General features: G+C 42.8%; 1 long non-coding RNA gene across 1 annotated transcript; it reads left to right on the top strand.

The window, feature by feature from the left end:
- Positions 1–210: 210 nt before the first annotated feature.
- LOC104873279 lies at positions 211–6,602 on the top strand. The gene is made up of 3 exons (XR_783419.1): positions 211–356; positions 3,564–3,713; positions 5,521–6,602. It is a non-coding gene; the product is annotated as an uncharacterized LOC104873279 (long non-coding RNA).
- Positions 6,603–8,598: the final 1,996 nt, after the last annotated feature.

Genomic DNA, 8,598 nt, shown 5'->3' with positions numbered 1-8,598 from the left:
CCAGTGTCATAGCCCTCCACACACAGCCAGTCATCTGGAGTCTCAGGGTGGTGCATGTTGTCAGACCTCCTTTACTGATGAAACCCTCAGATTGCAAACTCTGTCACAGTGCCATAAAATCCTTCTAGAATTGCATAATGTTTGTCTTCCCTTGCGCTTCTTATGAACTATCCTATCCCCATAAACTCATTTAGTCTTTCAGCCAATTTTGCAATCCCTCTAACTGAAAAACATGGGCTTAGATTTTTAGCAAAGAAAAGGCATTTTGCAGGCTACGGGTGCCTTCCACCCTAACTACTTTTCATCCTTCCAGCCTTTCCTCCACGAGTCACTGAAGCTAGAAGCAGAGATCAAAGGTCAGTTCCAATGGGAATAGGAGAAGGAGAAAGAGAGAGGGAAGCTGTAAGGGGCGTTGAAAAGGAAAAGGTAACAGGGAGAAAAGTACATAAATTAATATCTGAAAAGATTATCTAGTCATGCCAAGATCAAGGATTAGCATTACTGGAAGATGGAAAATGACCTGGAATTATTCCAGGGGTAGCTTTTGGAGGCTTTACAGGGACCTTTTACCTAATTCTGGTTCAGACTTACAAGCGCAGCATGGACTCATTTAAAGGGGCAGAAACTACACTGGGATTCCTAGGGGAGAACTCAGTGTTCCTCCTGGGAGCCCATGAAGGAACTACTTCTCTTTTCAATTTTAGGAGGGGTTTACATTTTCATGTTTGTGGTGTATCCTTGTGTGTGCACTTGTGTGTGTATGCTTGTGGGCATCTAGAGAGGGTGCTGTGTAGGAGAAAGGGGTGAAGAGGGATTTATTAATCCTCTATTTTAATATTTTCTTTTTGAAGATCTGTGTTCACCTTGTACAATAGCAGCCGTATTATTGTAGCTCTGCCAGGTGCCCAGTGCTACTTGGAGTGCTTTCCACTTGAATCAACTCGTTTCATCTTTCTGTCCACTCCAGGAGGTTTGTGAGCCCCAAGGAGAGGGGAGGCACAGGACCAGGTAGCAGCAGAGCTGGAATTTGAACCCAAGCAGTCAGGCTCCTGAGGCCCTGCTGAGGCGGTGTACCTCTGGGAGAACTGTATGGAAATTAAACCCTCATGCCTCCATTTCTCCGCACCTCCGAGGTCCCGGGCCAGTTCTTTGATTCATCCTGTTTATACTGAGTACCTTTATATGTGAGGCTCTCTGACTGGCATTCTGGCATTGTGCTAAGGAAAACAAGAGTGAATAACACCCTTCCCGGGCCCTGAAAGAGCTGGCGATTATAATGGGGTGACAGGCAGTCTGGTAGCATTTGTATTTGTCATACAAACCCAAAAAGGTCTGTGATTTTTCCATCTATAATTACACTAAAATGTAATATTATTATGGAAAACACCTGCCATTCATTAGATAAGACTTCTATGTGATTCAATATAAAATATGAAAATGATGTTCATTATTAAGATTCAGTTATAGCCAGGGCTGACGGCCCACACCTGCAATCATGGGAGACTAAGGCCGGGAAGATCATAAATTCAAGCCCAGTCTGAACAGCAAGACTCCCTCTCGAGACAAAAAATACAGAAAGGCATGGAAATGTAGCTCAGTGAGAAGGCCAGGGGTTCAATCCCTAATGCCACAAACAAACAAACAAAAAAATAAAGTTCAACTTTCTGTGAATATACTATATATTTCATTAAAATGTAAAGCTTAATAATTAAAAGCATATATATATATATATATATGTGTGTGTGTGTATATATATATATATATATGCATAGATGTATATATGTAAAGTTTCTGATCCTCTTTCATCGATAAAATCTGCTCGAAAACAATGTCAGCCCTGTTTCAATATTCTGTGTTTAATACTTTGTTTCCAATGCCATCCACTGCTATGGTCAGAGAGCAGCAGAAGTCCTACCGAAAGGCACAAAGACAGGGACAGGTACCTGCCAGATTGTCCACCCGCAGTCGCCATTAACTACCTGTGGCTGTTCGTCACGAGGCAGCGCGTGGTGAAGAGGGTACAATGTGTGAGCTTCAAATGGCAGGTCCACAAGTGAGCCATCGGGTTTTGTAAAACCATGTGCTTATGGGACTCAGAATGACAACGCTCTATGGCTTTTTATAGCCTACACAGATGTAACCGTTCTTCCTCAGCGCCCATTCTAATTCATCTAAGAACAAATTTAGAATAAAATAATCCTCCTCATCATGTAACGAGGAAGCGAAACGGGAGTGGGAAACTGGATGGTCTGCTTGTGTTTACTCACAAGTAGGGGATTCTCGGGCCCTTCCTTACCAAATAACCCCCCTGGAGCCCCTGCCCAGGCATCTCTGCACCCTTCTGGAAAGGACAGGATCAGCAAGATAAGGGACCCCGGAGCCATCGGCCAGGATGGTACTGGGGAGCCATACCACAGGAGAGCTTTAGGTGATAGAATAGCTTTGATGTCTGCTCTTTAGGGGTGGAAGCCGCTGTAGGCTCCAAGCCCACTGTAGAACTAACCCACGTGCCGTTCTCCGTCTCTGACCGAAGCCCTCTCATCCGCGTGTCTCGGTCACGCGTGTCTCACAGAGATCTTTCTCCGTGCCCATGGCCACTCGAGACCCCACCACTGTCAACGTCAGACACTTTCTCTCCAAACAGCCATTTACCATGTGCCACGGATTAGCACTCTGTATCTACTTGCTCAACATCTGTCCGTCCCACTGGGCCAGAACCTCCAGGGTAGAGACCGGCCCATTTTACTCACTGTTGGACACTTGGCGTGTTTCAGAACAGCCTTGAAACCGTTCTCGTGTTTCTCTCCCTGGTTTCTCTCCAACGGCCTGAGGCACCCTACTTACTGCCTGCTGGAAATGGGGAGAAGACATTAAGATTTGTACAATAAGAAGAGAGAGAGAACTGGTTTTTATTTCCTTACATTGCAAAAAAGAGTTTCTTCGACAAGACAGTGGAGTTAAAGGGCAGTAGTATCTTTTAGTTCCTCAGCAGATCCACAACTGAGCACTTAGGATTCAGGTCGCTGCTTGCCTAAGAGGGATTTGCAATGATGAGCAAATCTAGAGCAGAAAAGGAAGAAAGAGTCCAGTTTATGCTGGACTTGTAGGGGCCTGGGGCTGGGCAGTAGGAGCAAGCTGAGTTAGAAGGATCCACAAAATCATTCTCTGAGCCCAAGGCGGGGACGGGTAGCAGGAAAAAACGACCAGGTCCTGACCAAACTGAGTAAGCAAACAGGTTGGGAGAAACCAGGGGGAAATTTAGGAGGGCACGCCTGTAGACCGCCAGGAGGTGGCGCTGTCAGTCTTCGCTGAGAAGGCGAGGAGCATCCCCAGCCAAGATGTTCTCAAAGGGCTTTATTAACAATACAAAGCATTAGATGCGTGGATAGATAGATAGATGACAGATAGATACTAACATATTCATAAATATTGTATTATACTTTTGTGTGTATGTAGGCACTTTATCCGCTGTTATTGTATTTATTATTTACGAAGTGCCTCGTAGACCCAAGCCTAGCAGCTTTCCTTTATGGTCAATTCATATCTTCCCTCCAAACACACAGATGCCCTCTTGGGCAAAAACAATGGGCAGGTAGGGGCCCTGTCCCATCCCAGCGGTCACCGCTCAGGGAGCAGCTCAGGCCACACACGTCACCGCTGAGGGACCAGCGGTCACTGCATGGATTGAAGGGCCTTCCCACCTCCTCCACACGGTAAGGGAACTGGGAGGCTCGCGTTCTCCATGTGAGAAGCGAACTAGAGATCGGTATGGGGCACAAGGTGGTAAAGTGTCCCTGATGGAGCTGGACCCCAGCTGACTAAATACTTCCGTGAAGTGAGAATGGTAAAATTGAAGCTGAACTGACTTTAATTGACAAGTTTAAAATTTTCCCTCCATCCCCGCAGCAGATGAAGGCTCTTGAAAAATCCAGTCAGTCACCACAAGGGAGCCTTTTTTTTTTTTTTTTTTTTTTTCTGCTTATCCAAGTGCAAGGAGAATTAACAGGGCTGGAGATACAGTAGGAATCCAATACGTATTTGTGAGAATATTTAGCATGTATTTAGCTAAATCTATTACTTCTCTATGTTTGCATAACAAACCTAGGGGCCTAACGCAGCATCCTTTAATTTTCTCACACTCCCTAGAGGTCAGAAACCCAGGCACAGTGTAACTGTGCCCTTAATTCGGGGTTTCCCGGGGTAGAGTCAGGTGCCTGAGTCCCACAGGTGGACGCCGGGGTCTTCTCCCAGGTCACTCAGCTCGTGGGCAGAATTTAGTCTCTGGGGTGCAGCATTTTGGTCCTCACTTCCTGGCTGGTTCTTGGAAGGGTTGCTCTCAGCTACTAGGGATTTCTCGGGTCCGAGACATATACCAACCATCTCAAAGCACAGAGTTCACTTGTTCAAAACCAAGAGGAGAATTTCCTCCTCCACTCTTATCTAATTAAGTCAGGCTCGCTTAGAAAAATCTCCTTCAAATCAGTTCAGAATCAACTGAGTAGGGACCTTAATTATGTCTGCAAAAATTTCTTTACCTTTGCCTTATAATTTAATCAGAAGAGTGATATCGCAGCACATGCAGATTTTTCCTTCACTTAACAGGAATGAACTAAGCAGACCATTTACCCATGGTATGGGGTAAGACTCTTGGGGTCCATGTTAGGGTTCTGCCTTCTGAATCAGTCCACCACCCATGATCAGCGAATGTTTTCCACATCCCAGCTGGTGATTTGTAGTCCTCACAGATAAAGACACAATTATATGAGTGCTAAAAAGAAACAAGGCAATGTTCTATCTTCATTTGATAGAGCAAAGGTTTGAACACTCCCTCCCTCCAATCCTTACTCCCCTACTTCCAGTTTGCCACCAAAGTCACGGAGAGAATTGGGTTCAGGAATGACAACCCTTACCAAAACCATTTGTTCCTATTTTTCTTCTCATCGATGAAATGCAATGAGTCTCCTTGACTTGCAGAGATACCCAGTGACTCAAGATACCATAGATAGGAACTTAATGATGGATCATTTGCTATGAATTGATGATTAAACCCAAAAGGCTGAGATGGAATGGGGAGTTACTGTCACACGGTATTGGTAGCATGCAGATTTTGATTAAACTGTGCATTTCAAGTAAGCTAGGGAGCTTCTATCTCATACTACCTTTTCAAAAATAAAGAATGGGCCAGGGCTTTAGCTCAGCAGCACAGCCTCTGCCTGGCAAGCGTGAGGTCCTGAGCTCAACCTCCAGTGCCCCCAAACAAAACAAAAATAAAATAAAGAAAACCTCATCTTAATGATTATCATGAATATCCCCAACCATAAAATTAGTGCTATTATTTTATTTATACAAAGTAAAAAACTTTTACATGTATTACACTGAGAAAGAGCTATAGGAAAAGAGAGGGAGAGAATCACTGGAAAATAAAATATAATCTTTGAGAAATAGCAGGTGTTCTGCTGATATACTGAATAACTGGGCTATGTCTGTGATTTGCTGATTCTGTGCCAAACACTTCTTTAGGAAACCTCTGATGGAGAAAATGGTACCCAATGGAGAAGAAAGACCATCCTAAGGTTGAGGATCACAAGCAAGAACCCGATTTTCATCCAATTGGCTAACCAGAGTCCGAGTGAGAATCTACCGACAGCCTTTCTAAACATATTCAGAAAACAGCCTTAAACCTCTTATTCACTTTCTGTCACCTACACACAGAAGGTTAGAAAAGTGACTTTTCATTTTATCCCAGCAGGAGCAGCCACGGATCCCACCTCCAGTCTAGGAAACATAAGGGGAGGTAAGGAAGCTGGGATTCACATGAGGAGCCTTTCTTGCTCCTACAGAGAAAGGAGGGGAGGAAAAAGTCTGCTGCTTGCTTCCACTACAGCCTGCACCCGAACGCCTGAGATGACAGAGCTCCCAGGGAGCACTTCCCTCCTCTGACAGCCACATGGGACTATGAGAATCACAGAGCCATCCAGCCAGACTGACTTGGAAGCCACCGAATGAACAGCAGAACCAACCGATTTTTTGTTACATGCTAAAAATTATCCCCTGCTGTGTGCATAAATATCAGTCAGATATTCAGGTGAATCCAATTTAACTGGAGAGCCAGCAATCTGAGAGGCTTGTGAATTGTGCGGGAGCAGGGGGAGTAGAGTAATTGGATGATAACCAGGAGTGACAGCAAAGCCGATGAAGGTGTCCTGGTTTGTTTACTTGGCTTTGTTCTGTTCCCCAGGAAAGAGAACAACGACCGTACATGCATCTGGATTGTAGAACCCTGTCTTTTTGACCAGTTGGCCAAACTGTGATGAATTTCATTGTATTTTGTCTTACTAAGAGAACATCTCCTTATTTAAGGGTATTTGGTACTAATTCATCTGTCTTTCTTTCCTCTGAGGGTTTGTATTGCTTAAAGATCATGCACCAGCAAGAGGGCTGATAGCTGTTACGTATCCAGAGGTTAACAGGATGGAATTATTGCCCATAGACATCCAAAAGCAGGAGGAATCAAATCTTGCCAAATTCCATTAAACTGTGCTGAGGGGTGGCAGAAGTTGAAATTGCACTTTTTTGAAATATGCATGGATTTGAACAGTTGTGAAAGGAATGCTCTGACAGTGGAGAGGGAGTATTTGTTAACAAAATTAATTTAGACTTTAAAAATATGGAATACTTACATAAACAAGTGACTCTTTTCCCCAAAAATCACTATTGGGCCCCTTTAAACATTAAATCCCCTTGGCAATAAAGAAAGAGCTGCAAAGCTCTGAACCTAAACTGCTCAGGAATAATGCCAACAGAAGTTTGATTAGAACACAAAGATAATTTCACCAGTTCCAATATGAGAAAATGAAGAAATACTTATGGATTTATTCACTCAGGAAATATTGCTTGATTATTTACTGATGTGTCTACCAAGGACTATACTGTCCAGGTCTCAGACCTGCCCCACTAGAGCATAGAAACATGTAACAAGAAAGAGATCTTTATAGGTAATTATACCATTGTATTCCTGTACATTTACATATACTCTAATGTATATTTCTCTGAAGGAAAGGAATGAAGTACTTAGAAAATTTAAATAGATTCTAATATCACATAAATGATCCTGGAGAAAGTGGTACTGAGCTTGGACTTGAAGAATAATTAAGTATTGGTCAAATGAAGAGCCAGCATTCTAGGTCAGGAGAATGTGTCTTAGTCACATTCAACTTTGCAGAATACTTTTACTAAAATATGTAACATAACATGAAAAATTTGAAACATGACAGTAAGAAGCATTTGCACTCGTTTGTTACAAACTACTTGATATAATAAACTTGAAAGGAAGAAAGGTTTATTTTGGCTCAAGGTTTCAGAGGTTTCAGTCCATGGTCACTTGGCCCTATTGCCATGGGTCTGTAGTGAGGCAGCACATTGTGGTGGGAGCACATGGTCAAGGAGATCTGCTTACCTCAAGGTATCTGGAATCAAAAATACAGAGAGGAAAGCTTCAAAGTCCAAGTATCCACATACTATAGGTTACTCTTTCAATGACCCAACCTCCTTCCCTTACAACATACATGCTGAAGATCTCACCACCTTTTTATAACACCACAGGCTGGTGTCCAAGCTCTAACATGTGTACATGTACAGGACATTCAAAATCCAGCCTATAGTGAGTTGGAAACATAAACTAGCATCCACATGGTGAGAGCTGCCCAGGCCCTTGTCAGTACCATTTCAACCTGTGCCTGTACCTCCGTTCCACACCCCGTTCCTAACCCTACCAACACCAAGAAGCTGGTCTTCTTTGAACTAAAGACACGAGGGGTGATAAGGGGGCTCTCAGCTGGTAATTTCTAGCAACAAAGAAATGACACCCACTCTTTTCCCTAAAATTCCTTCAAAGTCTCTTCTTCCAGAAACACTGCTCATGTGGAAAAAGAAATAAAATGAAATGTAAGATAAAACGAATTTATTTGGATCAGAAGTATAGACATTACTTTTTTACCATTCATCTACAAAATTATGCCATTTAACTTTAAAGCAACTTTAAAGCTCAAGTCAGAGAGAATACCTCCATTATGGTAATACTGTTAATTCAATTCTAGAGAAAATAGTGTGTACATACACACACATGTAAACATAGGCACTCTAAGGCTATAACAGATGTTGAGAAATATTCCAAGAAAATGCTATATTTTGAGGGTGGGGTACCGAACCTAAACCCCCGTGTATGTTAGGCTGTACCACCTAGCTACCTTCCCACCCCAAGAAAATGTTCTACAGGTCAGCCCTAACACTCCCATCAGAGATCCTGTTTCAGACAGCTCCAAGAAGACAATTTCTATAACCTTCTTACATACTTCTCTTCAACATCATAAAGGTTGCAGAAACTTTTAACTAAATAGAAATTTTAGTCTACTTCCTTCCACTCATATTGACCAGAATTTTTGGCTCTGTAGCTATTTTGGGACAAAACATTGCCATTTATTTTTAAAGGTGTAAAATTGTCATAGCCTCCCAAATTTTAATTACCATTTTTGCTATTGTGTTTGTTATTTATGCAGCACCATAAAAGTATGATAGTCTTTATGGTAAACATATCATCAT

The sequence above is a fragment of the Fukomys damarensis genome, unplaced genomic scaffold, assembly GCF_012274545.1.
Source record: "Fukomys damarensis isolate Sample0158 unplaced genomic scaffold, DMR_v1.0_HiC HiC_scaffold_38, whole genome shotgun sequence".
NCBI classification, from domain to species: domain Eukaryota; kingdom Metazoa; phylum Chordata; class Mammalia; order Rodentia; family Bathyergidae; genus Fukomys; species Fukomys damarensis.
Note: the sequence above shows the minus strand (reverse complement) of the source record. Positions and strands in the feature narration are given on the sequence as shown.